Source organism: Ochotona curzoniae, unplaced genomic scaffold (assembly GCF_017591425.1).
Source record: "Ochotona curzoniae isolate NIBS_2020 unplaced genomic scaffold, NIBS_Ocur_1.0 contig_2688, whole genome shotgun sequence".
NCBI lineage: Eukaryota > Metazoa > Chordata > Mammalia > Lagomorpha > Ochotonidae > Ochotona > Ochotona curzoniae.
The window spans coordinates 10,954,533-10,970,101 of NW_024465553.1; positions in this window are offsets into that span (position 1 = coordinate 10,954,533).

The following is a 15,569-nucleotide window of genomic DNA, read 5'->3' on the forward strand; positions in this document are numbered from 1 at the left end:
TAGAATTGCCTTATTCTTTCTGAGTCTTCAGCTAATTTTATGAAAATACCCAGCTAGCGAGTGTGTGGCTCTGTTGGCAAGTCTAGATCATGATGTGGGCAACCATTCTTAATTGTATTAAATGCTACTACAACTGAAATAGCCCTTCATCTAAACGTAGCCAGTAGAGTATCCAAACATTCTTATAGTCCCTAACATGTGTTTGCCGATATGATTAACTTGAGTCGTTGATGAATCTCTGACTGCGATGGTTGCACCTGAAAAAGGACATACTAGAGCTGGAATAGTCCAGAAAAGAGAATAATGAAAATGGCCACTCTGATGTATGTGTGAGTTCTAGAATCAATAGAGAAGCTTCCTAAAATCCGATTTCTGGAGCTTTCTTCTCCTTAGTACAATGCAAGATGTGCAGTTAAGAAACTGATTTTGCACAAGCATCTCAACTAATTCTGATACGTGGGAGGCCTAGCAGTGGTGATGAGGCAGATTTGGATTGGCAGCTGCATGATGTAAGGCCGGGTAGTAAAGGGAAATAGCACTCCGCATCACACCATCCTTGGATTACAGGTAGAGAAGTGGGGATGAAGAGATAGTCCTATTTTAATTCCTTATGTCATATTAAATGGCTTTTACTGATATTCTGGCATTGGCTTGTATCAAGTTTTGGGAAAACTGCAAACCAAAATATGCCAGTTTCTAACCTCTTCCATTCTCCTCTAAATTTCTCTTTATATGTAGAGCAAGAAAATGCTCCCAATGGACTGATTAAATTCAACTTGCAAACCCCAATGCCAGGATTGCCTCTCCAATCGTGATTTCAGACCTCCTGCTGCTGTGTACTACATCACCTGTAGGCAGGTTGATACTGTCTTGTAGGATACTGTCTTGTAGAACCAGCAGAGTGTTTGCCCTTCATATAATTTCCTCTTTGCTTTTTCCAGTTGCAAAAATTCAAATGTGTCGTAACCAAAAAGAAGTTCCAAGTTTAGTTAACACAATTGTTCACAGTTTAACCATTCTCAAGATATTTGCATTTCAACAAAATTTTATTAGTCCTAATCATCCTTTAGTTGATATGAATAACTTGAACAAGATGGTATCCATGGTAGAAATAAACAATTATTCTTAAGCCTCAACAGTAATAAACACAGGAAAATTAGAGGCACTTGAAATGTTTGTGTTCATAGAGTTAGAAAAAAATCATGCTTAATTTATACATAAATTTATACTACTAAGTTTGTGCCCCTAAATTCTTGGTTAATTTTACAAAATTTCATTTTCAAAATAGGATAATATAGGAATTTTTACATGTTTTACAAGCTTGTTGTAAATTTGTATCTGAAAAGTTATATAGCTTGATGCTTCAGATGTAATATGTAATAAATTGGCCTTCATTTTTCTTTAATTCCTCCTCTTTTACTGGAAGGTAAGCAACGTGCATAACATATACACATATTAATAAAGGCTAAAGTTCATGATAAAATGTGGTAACAGAAGTTAACTCTCCGAAATGCTCCATTAATTTTCTCTTCTAAATTTTACAAACGTTCCTTCTCTATTTATAGCTATCCGGGGATTTGGATGCAATTTCTTTTCTCCCATTTCCGTATGTCTTTATGGTTTCCTAATCTCCAACATAACGTACAGGACTTTTTCTCCAGACAGGCTAACAGAGCCAGTGTCTTAATATTTCTCTGGTTCTTTTTTTGCAAGGGCATACATGGGCCAATAGATAGTACCCACCCCTCCAAGGCCCAGGTGAGTAATAAAGCTCTGTGTTACAGATCAGAGGCTGTGCTGTCAAAAAGAACAGACCTTTCCTGGCACCACAGGAGCACTTTGCAATCAGTTCTGGAAATGCCATGGGTACCATTTGCTTATGTTAAGGACTACTAACTTTTATTTCAAATTTCAGCAGTAAGAAATGCACTCTAAAGTGAAGAATTATCCCAAAAGAAGCTGTTTTTTTTTTAAGTTGTGCTTTGGATCACATGTAGCCAATCACCCTTTAAGACTGGCAGTCTTCAAGCCTCCAGTGGATGATTCCATTGTCCAATTCTTTCTCTAGGATTCTGGGCATAGAATATGCCACAAAAGGTATCCACAGCTTTGCACAAACATGCCTCTTTCACACATGGAAAGCTGAGGACACACTCACTTTTCCTCCAGAGGATACCTGAAAAATCAGAGGGTTCAGAATATTACAGCAAGAACAAAAAGACTGTTTTGCAAGATATTTATAATGAAAGCTATGTGATGTCCTATTTGAGATGTGGGGTGTCAGGATAAGCACCAAGAACTGTACAGCTTTTGAGAACTGCCTTGAAGAGCGATAATGAGCTTTTCATCTTTAGCAGAAAAAAAAAAAAAAAACCCAGCATGGATATGTAGGAAGGAGAGCAGCATGAATGGGAGATCTAGTGGACTGGAATAAACCTGTCACTGAAAGGGATAACATCTTGGAAATGGGTTGGAAAAGTGAGGAAGGGAATGCGATGGTAGGAAGGAGTTTTAGTGAAGAATAGCGTATAACCTAACACAGAATCTTGTATTTCCTATAGAAAAAAAAAAAGGAAGTCCCAGACAACCAGAGAAATAAGGATCTGCTTTGTAATAGAATGGATAACTTCAAAGGCAATGTGTGGAACTGATGTTACTACAAGCAGAGAGATTAATCATGCCAATTTCCAATAGTCTGAAATCTATGTATGCTGAAGTTTTAAACTCATGGTTCTCAGCTAGGGGAGATCTCCAACTCCCCTCCCCCTTGCCTTTCATACATAGAGAATCCTCAAACAGTCTAGAGATCATTTTATTTAAAACATCTGGGGGCCCAGCACAGTAGCCTAGTGGATAACGTCCTTGCCTTACACACCCAGGGTCCCATATGAGTGCCGGTTCTAGTCCCGGTGGCCCTGCTTCCCATCCAGCTCCCTATTTGCTGCCTGGGAAAGCAGTCAAGGACAGCCCAAGGCCTTGAGATCCTTTACCTGTGTGGGAGACCCAGAAGAGGCTCCTGGCTTTGGATTAGCACAGTTATGGCCATTGTGGCTGCTTGGGGAGTCAATCAGCAGACTGAAGATCTTAATCTCTGTCTCTCCTCCTCTCTGTATATCCGACTTCTTAATAATAATAATAAAATGTTTAAAAAAAAACATAGCTGGGCAGTTGGTACCAACATCTGCGGGGTAGTAGCCAAAGATACAATTAAATGCCATGAAACGCACAGGCATACGCTGTCATTAATGGCGGCTGAGAAATCCTGGTCCAGGAAAAGTCTGTTACAGTAGGAATGCAGAAGCCTGAATTGAAGTCGTAGTTTCCAATGAAATTCAGGTTTGATACTTAAGAGAAAGAGTGAAGATGTCACAGGTGCCCTATCACAGGTACTTAGGTGCAGTTCATCAATGAGATCTGTTGGACAGATTAGAATACACTAACATTATATTATCTAGTTAAGGTTTCCAATAACTTGTCACCCATAAGAAACTGAACATTAGAAGCTGATTTTGTGTTGCTACCTTTTGTGTCATAGCTGTGTGCGTAGAATGAACGAGATATCCGAAATAGAGTGCCTGCTTTTACTTGTTTTTTGTTTTTTTTAAGTTTTGTTTATCCATTGGCAAAAGAGATGGAGGGAAGGGGAAAAGAGAGAGAAATGTCCAACAACCTTTTCCCTCCCCATATGTCTGCAGTGGCTGAAAGCCGAAGCCAGGTTCCCCACATGGCTGTCACAGACTCTGCTTCTTGAGCTCTCACTGTGCCTCCCAGGGAGCAGGCAATCAAAGCACAAAGCCATGGATAAAACAGAGGCATTTTAAAATGACAGTTGGATATCCTCACTAACATTTTAGCTTCTAGGTAAATTTATCTAGTCTGATAGTGTTTGTAATGGAGATGCGCATTAGGACCATCTGGTCTCCCTCTGGGATATTCTAACTGGGGACATTGAATGTAGATGCTAAGAGTGTACTTATTAAAATATGCTTTCTAGCTCTCTAGATAATAAACTTTTGAGTAGTTCATTAGAGGGATGGAAGAAATGGAGTGAGAATGAAGATAAAAACCAAATTGGACTTCAGCTTGGATTTATAGGAATATTCAACATTTTTTTTTAAAATAGCATTTCCTAAAATTCTGAAGTGAATTAAGGCAAACATTGATGACAGATAATTTAATTGTTAACTTGCCTTGGTTAATGGATACTCAGAATTGATGCGGGTATGCAGGTGTTGCTGGAGGAAATTGGCATTTATATCAGCGGACTGGGAAGGGAAGAGGCTCACGTTCATTCTTAGCAAGAATCATCCAATTGGCTGAGGGTCAAAAGGCAACAAAAAGGCATAGAAAAGGGGAATTCTTATGCTGTCTTCTGGAACCGGGACAACCTTCGTCCACTGCCCTGCGGTTATCACCAGAATTGTGGATTCCTCGCTTAGCAGCCTCTTCTGGTTGTGGCCAGCTACAAGGCCCTTGGCCAGACTGAGAATGGCATTACCTTCTTGGTTTGGCTATGACTTGGCCTGAAGCGTCTTGTGGTTTCCATGGTTTCCTGCTCACAGATGGCCTATTGGCTTTTCCGCATCCATAATTAGATGAGGCTGTTCTACTGGTTCATTTTTCTTAGTATCTCTTTCTCTCTGTCCTCTCTATCTCACACAGCCTCAATTAATTTTGTCTCTCTAAAAATCCCTAATTCGACAACAATATTTCTATGAACTCGAGGCATAAAAATAACTTTTTTCAAGTAATTTTTCAACATGTACATATAAGTATACATGCCTGATAAGAATATGTTTCAGCAAGCCCAACAGTGATAGCAGTGCCACTCTGAAGCTGCTCAATGGGTCTTACAAGCCAATTGGAGTGCATAATAATTACTGTCTATGAAAATAGCAAGGCTTTAGAATATGAAAAATAATAACAGAAATGAATATTTGACTTGCGTGGATAAAAATTCCCTCTCAGTCATGAAGTGTTTATCTTTGAAAACTGCATATTTTCCAATTATCTCTTTTGAGAATCCATAAACACTGAAGAGAAATTAACCTTGCCAACACTGAATCAGGATGTCCCTACTCCATTTAACAGCATGGGAAGCCAGCACATCTCGGAGAAATGTATAAATACAAGTTTGATTACACTTGTAGCACCTAAATATAGAAAAAAAAAGTTTTAATATCTTTAAGAGATTACAGGACATCCAACTAATTTGAAAATCGGTAAAAAATGTAAAAGGATATTTAACTTTACCTTCTCCATATGTGTTAAAACTCAGACTGACAAATCAATTGGATGAGGGAATTTCTTTTAAAACAAACAGCCATGCTGGTAAATAAAGAAAAAAGAATGTTATAATTAGTCTCTGCACTTTTCAGCCCCTACAGACATCATGCATTGGACAAAAATCATTAGTTGCTTCTAACATCACAGCAAGAGAGATCATCAGATATGACATGGTGTCTGCCCTCTAAAATGTGAACTTGAAGCTAAAAGAAAAAAATAGAAAGCAAAGCATAAGTTTATAAAATAGCACATTGCAATGATAATCAGCATATCCATACTTGGGAAGCAAAAGAAACAAAATAATTGTTAGATATGACTAAGAAGAGAGAGAGAGCAGGGAGGGTGAAAGAGAACAATTTGTTTATATTTCTGCCTTGTTTAACTTTGCATTATTTGAAGTTTGTCTTCTTTATTTATATAAAGATAACAGATTATATATAAATCTATGATTTTAAGTATGTAATGATACATACTCTCCTTTCTCTCCCTTATTTTTTTCCTTTTAATTTTTGTGATAACATATTTTCAGTTTAAGCTATAACCAAACGCTTAATGCTCCATTAGATAAAGAATCCAGCAAAGAGAAACTAAATACATTTTGTTATTATTATTTTATTTATTTATTTATTTTTCTGAGAGTGATCACGTGTGCTCTTTCTCATCTCCTTGTCCAGTACACACTGTGTGTCCCTGGGCTGGCCAGAAACAATTTTAGCTGTGGACTCATTTGTAGATCATAGTGAAATAAACAAAAATAAGCTCTCCATGGATTCAGGAATATATATATATATTTCCTAGAGGGCATTGGTAGCTCTTGGTAGATCTAATGAGGGTTTGCTTTTGTCTAGCAACCTTTCCAAAACATGCATTTACTTATTTATTTCTCTGTGTATATATTTATTTATTGAAGAGGCAGAAAGGGACAGACAGCAAGGCTTCCATCTGCTGCTTTGTTCCTCACATAATCACAAAAGCCAGAACAGGACCCACAGGGTGACAGGTCCTCAATTAACTGAAGCATCACCTCCAGCCAGCCCCCCAAGTTCCATCTCAGCAGAAAACTGGAATTGGGAGCTAAGCTAGGATCGAAACTCGTATAGTCTGAAGCAAAATATTGGTACAAACCACAAGGCTAACATTTTCCTCTCAAGATCATTTTCAACTTGCTAAAAAGGTAGTATAGATAAATCATGATTGTGAATGAAGCAAGAGGAAATTAAGGGCTTGCAGTCAAATAGTATAACTGCCAGATCCTGATTAGAAACTTAGCCATACTGTGTAGGGCTTTGTATTCTTTCTTTTTTTTTTTTTCTTTTTTTTTAAGATTTATTTATTTTTATTGCAAAGTCACATTTTTTTTTTTTTTGTAACAGAGAAGAGGAGAGACAGAGAGGAAGATTTTCTATCCAATGATTCACTGCACAAGTGACCACAACGGCCAGTACTGCACCAATCCAAAGCCAGGAGCCAGGAAACTCCTCCAGGTCTCCCACACAGGTGCAGGGTCCCAAGGCTTTGGGCCGTCCTCGACTGCTTTCCCAGGCCACAAGCAGGGAGCTGGATGGGAAGTGGCACTGCAGGGATTAGAATCGGTGCCCATATGGAATTCTGGAGCGTTCAAGGCTTTGTACTCTTAATGACATTTTGTAAACATACATTTCTCATCAGTACAAGATTGGAAGATTGTCTGATAAATCTGTTTAGAGTGTCCAATAGTGTTTAATAATATTTATATACAATTATTTTCAAGATTTGAACAGTATTAGTAAGACTGTAAACGTTATTCTGTGACCCCTCCCCTACCTCCTCACCTTCATGACTTCTGAATTACAGCTATAAGGTAAGATGATTGCTGCCTTCACCAGTGGTTCCATGACCCTGCCTTTTGATCGAGTGTCCTGATCCATCTAATTCAATCAATTCTCCTTAAGATCACAAAATCTCAGGCCTGGGGTGGTAGCCTAGTAGGTAAAGTCCTCTCCTTGCATGCACTGAGATACCATAGAGGTGCCAGTTCTAATCCTCGCAGCCCCACTTCCCTTCCAGCTCACTGCTTGTGGCCTGGGAAAGCAGTTGAGGATGGCCCAGAGCTTTGGGAACCTGCACTCACGTGGGAGATCCGCAAGAGGCTCCTGGCTCCTGGTATCAGATAGGCTCAGCTCTGGCTATTGCAGTAGCTGGGAGAGTGAACCAGCAGACGGAAGATCTTAATTTCAGTCTCTCTTCCTCTCTGTATATCTGACTTTCTAATCATAAATTTTACCTGCTTCTCAGGTCTCTCTGAACCCAGTGGTGTAATAAACATTTACAGTTTTGGGCATCATTGTGTCCATTGTTCTGAGTGTGTGCTCCCAGTATAACAATTCTGAATCAGGAAGTGTGTCTTGCTCCCTGCTAAACAGATGGCAACCCGCACATTGCAGCCGTTTATGTGTTTAAGACTCAAGAGCCTTTTAAAAAATATTTGAATTCTGAGTGCCTCAATAGAGATGTCTTGAATTTCCTAAGAATAATTGAATCATTCAGAAATCCCCAGTTCTTCCACAAGGCATTGAAAGCCTATGGTACAGCAGTGACTTCATGTGAGGGGGACATCATGTGACCTGAGAGAAATGGTTTATAAAACTCAAAACATGTTGAGGGTTGTCAGAGTCTGAATGTGCCTATTGTGGTAAGTAATTGCCACTTGATATTTGATTTGATGAAAGCTGTGTAATACAGAATGTTTCCATAGACAAGGCTGTTATGCTAATTTTTACTGGACACTTTTCTGTCTTCCCAAATTACATCTAGAAACCTCTATTTTCCATTACAAAATGACTTTTACTCTCCCTGCTTTCTGCATGCCTTCGCCAATCTCTCAGTGGCCTCATTAAGACAGCTACTGGAAATTATAGTCTCTGGTTAACTAGCTTGTGCCTTGCCCATCCAAAGATGCAAATTCCCTTGTAAACACCAGGCAGAATTATGTCTGTCTAGCTAACATGCTAGACTTTCCCATCTTTTCTTTTTCATTTCATTTCATTTATTTTCTTTTCTATTCTTTTTCCTTGCTTTTTTCCTTCCTTTCTGTCTTCCTTCTCTCTCTCTCTCTCTCTCTTTCTCTCTCTCTTGTATGTATCTTTACATGTGACTGTTTCTTAGTGAAACTGAACTCTTTTCAGTAAGTGTGTGTCTTGGAGGGAGCCCATGTATGCAGGCTTAAAATCATCTTGTTGTATTCTCTTAGATCTTGGGCGAGAAAAATGTGTTCATTGGATGTATAAAACATCTATTGATAATAATAAAGTCATAAGTCTGGAAGGAGCTGTTTTATCACATTTAGCCCTCTATACAAGCCTCTGCAGGTAAAACTAGTCAAAAGTAATCATTAGCAACATCCTATGGGAACTAGAATTTCCAAAGCAAGGGCCAGTTAGCCATCATTGGAGTATTACCTATTGTTCTATTGCTAACTCTGTCTTGGGCAGCTTCCAAAACCTGAAACTCCAAGATCTACATTAATTCTCATGTTATATTTACAGTTATTTTTCAGCAAAGGCCACAGTTGGATGTTACCTAATCTTTACTGATTATAAAAGCACTTTCATGTGTGTCTGTCAAATGAATGAAGATAAAACAGAACATAAATAAGAATGACTCTTTGTAATGTCATATCAGTTGCTTTTTAAGTTTACCAAAACAAAATTAAATCTTTTATTTTTTTGGATCGAACCTGGACCAGCAACCAAAGATAACCATGGAATGCTACAGGATAAACTTGCAACTCTTCTGCACCTGGAAGAGCAGCATTTATCTAAGGCTTTCAAGTCATTCAGTGGAATACCAGTCTGGGTTTGACAAATTAGAATCCTCCATCTCAAAAGTTCTTTTAAATAAATCTCCTCAATAGTCCTCTAGTTAGTTAACTCTGGCACTTTTCTGTAGCCCATTTGCAAACAACCATTTTACCCTGTTGTTACAGGCCGACTACATTTCAGGCCCTAAGTCGTATTCCCAAGCACACCATCAGCAACTTTCAGATCCATTCTTTTGTTTCTTTCAAATTCTTACACCTTCCCCCCAACACCCCCCCCCCCGCCTTTTTTGGCTTGTTGTAGGGATTTTATTACAAATTTGCATATATTTCCCAGCAGTTTGGGGTATATTTTATAGCACGTATCTGATATGTAGTGTTTGGTAAAAAAGAGATGACTCCATCACACCCCAATCTAAAGCCTCACAAATGATTGCACAGCTTAGTACATTGGCTCATTATATTCTTGGCACTGAGTTTGAAAAAAGAAGGTAAAATATCATGTCAGAAAAATCATATTCTAGTCATACCTATTTGTGAGATTTCATGGGAGCAGTAAATTAAAGTATTGGGTAAGGAAATATAGAATGCTGTGCATATGCTGGTTTTTACATCAACTTACAGAACAACTTCAATAAGTTCATTTACTCTCTGAGCCCAAGCTTTTTCGTATGTGCCTTGAGAGTTTTATCATGTGCTTTATCTGCAGTTAAGGGTGTCTTGAGGGTCAAATTAGTTGAACATGGTACACATTTCTAAGATATTATTACTAATCCCAGAAACAGCTTCCAAGATTCACTTCCTTAGCCTAAGATCATCTCCCCACCTCCTTTTTTTTTTCTATTGGTCATTCTTGCTCCTCTCCTTATAGTTGTCAATCTTTATTGTATAGTTGTCAATCTTTATTGATGGGGTTTTTGAGCAGATGTGCAACATAAATGTCTCTAGTTTCTTGTAAGACATTCTGTAACAGGTAGATGAAGACACACACAGATGAATAACAATTTTTTTTCAGATGCATAGACATTATTATGCAGAGAAAATGAAAATTGCATGGGTATCATATCATTTTGCAAATTTATTGCTACAAGTATTATTTTCATTGTATTATATCATTTGAATAACATACACTTCTTTTTTAGCAATAGGATCATTGTCATGAAGCTCAAATTATTTAATATTAGTATACCTATTTTTAAGAAAAAGTATATGTGAATTTAATAACTACATATAAAATGAATGTGGCAAAATGTATTTTTTTAATTTTTAAAATAAAATAAAAAATACAGGAACTCATATCATGACATTGAAGTATATGAAATCATGCTCAGTCATTTTTACCTACAATGAATAAAATTTATATGGTTCAAATGAGTATAAGAGCACAACCTAAAAACATCTATACCCTGTGAACTGATCTGTTATAAACTGTTTCTTTTAATCACTTTGCAAAGAGAATTTAAAGTAGGCTATGGAGGGACAAACTTGATAACCTGATGGATCTTAAAATGTCTCCTAGTGAGCTACCTGGCATTTGAATGTGTAACTAGAGGAACTTTATGTTCAATGAGCTTTTCCTACAGTAAAGAATTTTGGGGGGATAAAAAAAGTCTCCCAAGGGAACAATTATTTCTTTCACAGATGACCTTTCCTTCAAACACCTCTGGCTGGTAAAACTTCCTACGTTTTAAGGGAAAAAATGAATTCTGTAGAACTGTGCCTATGTCACCTCTTTCAAGTGAAAGAAATGAAAGAGGATGTTTGAAAAAGTTCTGCAAGATAAATCCCATTTCAAAGGCCAGATCATACAGTCTCTGTCTTGGTCTCAACAGCCCATGGGAAGCATCGAGGTGGTTTTAGAGGGATTCTTAGAGCACCAAAACATCCAAATGCGAGCGAGTGCAGTTCCTAGGACTTTGGTGTGATGAACTGAGGTGCGTCAGGAGCCTTTCTTTCTTACTAGAAATATTTAAACTTTCTCCTCAAAGGTAGTACAATGATCAATGGGCTTTACCTGATAGAATCTTTTTTGCTTGGCATTCACAAACTGCTGATAAGGAGAACCTGGCACAGCACATCAACTATTCAGGAGCTGATTTTTCTTAGTACTAAACTGTGCATGAGTTGTGAGCATCTAGAAGACTGTATTTTAGTGATCCTGGTTATTTTTGTACGTGTGACACAGATACCCACTAGATGCAGTTTCAAATATCTTGTCATTAAGCTTATGCTTTGGCGTTAGACAAAGGTGCAAGAAGAACTGCCTTCCAATAATGACATCATTTGCATTTTCTAAGATTGGATTTCCACATTAGAGAAATGTGGGTTTTTAATGACAAACCCTCTTACGTAATGCCTAGGTTGGAAAGCAAAGCTTTCTGTACTTCACTTAAGCATCGAAACATTCAGGATCTGCTCACTGTCCTTGCCTGCTAGTCCTGAGAGCTGGAGTTATAATGAGAATATACATGTAGAATGGCTTGCCGCGAAGCTGCCTACAGATTCCTCCTTTAATTAAAAGGCTGTCTTTCATGGAACAATTATTCTTTTTCTCTTTTCTGCTGTAGTTAGACCATTGTGTATCTAGTTTATTAAATTATCTCACAGGCTTAAAAAGTACCTATCAACATTTACACAGAAACATGATCTGTCAAATATACTTTATATTTTGGTAAAAGTTCAGCACGCCGGATTGCTTCAGAGTCAGCATTGTGAATATTATGTGTAATCCTAGATTAAAACATGGAACTGTGGTTAAGAGACTTTTGACTAATAGGAGACTGACAAAACAGCATTTATAACAAATTCAAACATACATTTTAGAAATAAAGCAACATGATGTAAGCAAGCACATTTTCCTGGGAGAAAAATGGTTTCATTCTCATCCATTTGTGTGTGTGTGTGTGTACACATATACATATACATACATATGTACATACATATATATATATATACATTGCGACATGCACACAGACTTGTAATGTACAAACAAGTAGGTTAAGTAGCTAATTTGTATATAAGATTTTGTCATTAGGGGAGTAAGATTCAAATCTAACTTATGCTAGTATTAAGTGTGTATCGTCAAATCTCATTTATTCATCTGTGTTCTGAGGATTGATGCTAATAACAGCCTGTTTACTTACTATGCTCTAGTAAGTTATAAGGCCCAGGAGGGCTTGATTATTCTTATATGTTTTATTAGTTCTCTGTTTCTGCCTAACAAATTACCATAAACTCAGAGGCCTCAAATGACATCCCTTAGTTATCTCATATTTTCTGTAGGTTATATATATTTGTGCCAGGCTTGACTGAGCTCTCTGTTTAAAGTTCACATGTTTTTTAAATTTTATTTATTTATTTATTTATTTATTTATTTATTTTAGGATTTCTGTAATAAACTGCCACTGATTGTTTTGCTTAAAACACACATACACACACACTTATTTTCTCACAGTGGTAAAAATCCAAGCTCAGCATGTTGCTTGGTCTGATTTCCCCTGATGTCTCCCTCTTCGTCTTGCAGCTGACACATCCCTAATATGTATGTATATAGTAATGTATTTATCTTTCCAAATTTCAATCCTTTGTCAGTACAAAAGTCATGTTGAATTGAGAAAAATATGAACATTTTAATGTGCTCATTAACTGCTTGAAGTTTCCATCTACAAATGCAGTAGCCTTTTAACTTACGTGTTTATTTGGAAGGATCTCTCTCTCTCTCTCTCTCTCTCTCTCTCTCTCTCTCTCTCTCTCTCACACACACACACACACACACACACACACACACACAGAGACATAAAAACACAGTGGGTGGTAAAACACAGAAAAGGAGTGGGAGGATGGCAACCAAGGGGAACGTGGAGAAGTAAGAACTCCCATTGTGTGGTTCGTTCCTCAGGTGCAGGCACTCAAAATCACTTCCTTTGATGTTTGGTTTGGTTTTATATGTGTGACTGAGATTTCTGTGTCCGTTCTCTGACATGCCGAAGCAGATGCATGTTGCAGGAGACCTGTAGCATTTCTGCATATCCCAGCTATGCACTGGATACTGTTCTAAGCTTATTGCTGTACCCAGGGGCTGAAGCCCATCCCCATGGAACTACTGCCAGTTTGATAGGGGATAGACCAAATTAACTGAAAATTATTCTCAGTATCTGATGTGACAAGTGATATGGATAAAAAAATAAAATACTTAATTTGAGGGGGAGTAGAGACTTCAATTGGAGAAAAAGTGAGAGAGTTCAAGATGAAATAAAGCATCACAGCGTCAAATGGGGTAGTACAGAGAACAGTGAGGGTCATTAGGCACAAAAGGGTTAAGAAGGGCGCTGCCTCTTTGAAACAGGATGGCAAATTATAGCTGAAATGGGATAAATGCCACGGAGACCATATTGTCATGTCCATACGAAACAGGATTCTGTGGATAGACTTCAAGTAAGCTTTTTCTTTCTGTTTTCTGTCTTCTCCCTTCTTTCGTTCCTTCTTTCCTTTCTGCCTTCCCTTCTTACTCACTTGGGTGACTTTTGACAAGATTTTTTTCCCTCTTGTTTTCTTTTGCTCTATGCATTATGTTTTTACAAAAAAGAAATATTAAATATGCTAAAATATTGTATAATTTATTATTACAATTATACTAATGTTTCAGTATGTATGTCAGCTTGTCAATTGGAAAGATAATGGATAAACAATTTGTAGAATATTGAGTTTTACTGTGGTGGAAAACCATTATTGGTTTGAAAAGAAGAATTGTGAGAGCTGACCCACATTTTAAGTAGGACACTTATTTATTTTTTCTGTCTTAACAAAAAAAAAACCCCTGGAAGGAACACCCTGAAATTCAGATCTAACTTGTTTCCACTTGCCTTATTCTACTTTTGTGGCTCTAAACACCAGGATAGCAAAAATATCACTTCTTTGAAAACTTGCTCAGGGTAACTTATTCTCCATTAGGAAGTATACAAAAGTAAATATTACAGCTCTACCCATTTTTGCTGTTTCTATAACCCAACATGAATCTATTATTTTTCAAAGTCCATGACCTGGACTTTTGCCTGTCCTCATTACAGGATATGTATATTTGTCCAGCTTATCTCACTATTTTGGTTGTCACCTGAGATAAAATACACATGAGCTCATCAAAATTAGTAAAACTCTATAGAACCAAATGTTTGATAATATGTGGTGATCCCTTGTGTACTTTTTTTTTAAAGATTTATTTGAAAGGAAGAGTTACAGAGAGAGGAAGCAGGGAAAATAGACACAGATCTTTCATCTTTCACCTGCTGGTTCAGTCCCCCAAATGGTTACAACAGCTGGAGCTGGCTCAGTCTAAATCCAGGACTTCTCCCAGGGCTGTTCTCCCAGGAGCCCCAGGAGTTGGGCCATCTTCTGTAGGCACATCAGCATGGAACTGCACTGGAAGTGGAGCAGCCAGGATTTGAGCTGCTGCCCATGATTTAACTGCTATGCTAGAGAGCTGGCCTTGGCCACTTACTTCTTGATCGTATTATTAACTGTAAAACTTGCTTGAATAACTAAGTTCTCTTTGCATTCATCAGCACCTTGCTCTTTCTGGAACTTCAAGGAATTAGATTGTTTCAATCAGAAGAATCAAAGCAATGCCTTGTGTGCTTTCTCCTCTCAACCACAGCTCCCCTTCCAGTCTCGTTCTCTGCTCTTCCAGAACGGCGGTTGGCCTAAGCATTTGCGCCTGCTCCTTACTACTTAATCCTTTCCCTTCTTAAGAGAAGGAGGGCGACAGATTTGTCTTTATTTAAAAATTCATCCGTCTCTGTACAGGTGCTTTTAAAAATCCTCTATCATCTCAGACTTGGTTGTCAGGTTCTACCTATCCTCTCTCTCTGTTTTTTTTGAGGGGGGCGGGGTTACTAGTTAATCTAGAGTTGTCATTTTGTATCTTGAGAAAGTAACCCCGTACTGAACACTCAATTTTTAGAAAATTAGAGACCAGAAGTTCCCTGGATCCAAGGCATGTACAGCTTTAGAGAATAAACATTGCAAGCCCTGGGCATGCAGCCTGGCCCAACTGAAACCACTTGATCAAGCTGTTGCAGCTGGGTACAGCAACCTGGGAGTGCAGGTTGATTTGCATCTTTGCAGGTGAGGCTGAGAGGTGATCTGCAGATAAGTTAAATGTTGGGTTATGTAATAAAGAAAGCTGCCATGGCCCTGTAGTCTTGGGATTAAGGATGAGCAACGAAGACAAAGTAAATACAAAATTTTGTTAATATCAAGAGTAAGAGAATGATTTTGTGACTGTGCATTCTTAGGTAAGTAATGAGACTTTTTTTCCCTTCAAATACTTATTAAAAATTAAGCTAGATTCTCTGATGAAAATACATGTCCCCTTTGTTCAGCTACTAGCTTCCCACATGCTGTTCTTATTTTTTCTTGTCTTCTCTTTGTTCCTCACTTCCTTATTTATTTTTTTGTCCCTCATCAAAGAGCAATACAACTTCGATTATAA